The sequence below is a fragment of the Austrofundulus limnaeus genome, unplaced genomic scaffold (genome assembly GCF_001266775.1).
Source record: "Austrofundulus limnaeus strain Quisiro unplaced genomic scaffold, Austrofundulus_limnaeus-1.0 Scaffold746, whole genome shotgun sequence".
NCBI lineage: Eukaryota > Metazoa > Chordata > Actinopteri > Cyprinodontiformes > Rivulidae > Austrofundulus > Austrofundulus limnaeus.
In genome coordinates, this window is record NW_013953148.1 from 150,182 (window position 1) to 151,627 (window position 1,446).

The following is a 1,446-nucleotide window of genomic DNA, read 5'->3' on the forward strand; positions in this document are numbered from 1 at the left end:
ATATATAATACATTATTCTGGATGTGGATGAAATATAAATTTTACCTGAGAAAGAACTGAAATGTGCTTTATTTTTAAATTTTTTAAGGTTCAGGTTTTCGACTAATATGTGATACACAGGCCTGCCATACAGTTTTACAGACTGCGAGCACAGATCAGTTTCACGTTGTGCAGCGCTGATGTTTTGACATTCAAAGCGGTTAGCGGATATTGTCATTCATGGGTAGGACTGTCAGTCCCACCAGCCAATAAGAGAAAGGCTCATTCCGGTATTGCTGGTAAATCATCCAATCAGAAAGCAGGATTACGGCATGTGGGCGTGAGTAACCCTGGTGTGTGTGTGCAGACGCCATTTCGTGTCTGTATTTTTCAAGGTGCTACATTCAGGCTTAACGGAGAAAACGACCTCTCAAGTAAAACGTTGTTGTCATTTTTAGTGTTAAGCTCCTGGTGAGTATTTTTAACTAGAGATTTTTTTTTTTTTTTTTTTTTTTTTTCAGATTTTGATGAAGCATCTTTGGGATTTTTTTGTTTTTATTTTTTTTATTGCATTTTTCCTGCCTGTATTCCTGAGACAGTGTTGGCTGGCTGCTGTTATCATGGCGTACATGTTGTGATTCAGACTGTGCAGAAACTAGCTTTAAATAGCTTCCACCTCCGTGTTTTTGCCTCTTGTTTTTCTCCAGATGAGACCATTTAAGCCCTCTGTTTTCCCTGGCATGTTGTGCTGCTTTACTTACCTAGTTGTTGGTTCGTTTTCAAAGAAGGAAATATGGAAGAGGATTCTCAGGACAGATTTTTTTATGTTTTCTGGATGAAAATGTTTCAACATTTTGCTTTTTCGAAAGCTTGCACCACAAAACATCTCCTCATGAAGCTTGGTTTACAGTCTTTGACGTCGAGTCCTAGCACATAWGCTTTTAAAGAGTATTTTTCCTTGTGGTTTTGGCTGTGCTCATGTTTTCTTCAGAAATGTCTTTTTTTTTTTTTGCCCTCACAATATGAAGTTTGACATTTTGCAGGAGCAAAATTCAAGGAAGGGGATTTTTCTTTCACATAAGTGCCTCATGATTTATGCATTTTGGTAATTTTGACTTCTTGAAGTTTTTGTGCAGACTGCTCTCACTGGAGTGTTTGAGCTGAGTGGATATTCAGATTTTTTTAGCTCATCCATTTTATTAGAGATGTTGCTACCATTCAGAGGAAAGAAAAAAGAATGAAAGGCTTATCATTCCTCAAACGAATGTAAATCTGGGTTTTAGGCACAAGAATGTGTTGAGAAACAATAAAGTTTTGCCAAACACCAAGTTTTACTACATTAATTGTAAATTTGACCAATACTATTTTCACATTGCAGGTATTAATGCTCAAATTTTATGTATTATAAAGTTTATTAAAACAAAACAACATAAATTCAATATTCAATAAAAACACAAATCATAAACC

General features: G+C 35.7%; 1 protein-coding gene across 4 annotated transcripts in view; it reads left to right on the forward strand.

The window, feature by feature from the left end:
- Positions 1 to 325: 325 nt before the first annotated feature.
- The window catches only part of LOC106532296 (heterogeneous nuclear ribonucleoprotein C), a 27,234-nt gene continuing 26,113 nt past the window's right edge, over positions 326 to 1,446 (forward strand). For 2 of the 4 annotated variants that reach the window (XM_014028321.1, XM_014028322.1), the window contains exon 1: positions 329 to 450. The gene's annotated coding sequence lies outside the window, so the exon portion shown is untranslated. Of the gene's footprint in view, positions 451 to 1,446 lie in introns of all 4 variants that reach the window. The other 2 variants (XM_014028324.1, XM_014028323.1) reach the window with 2 other exon arrangements.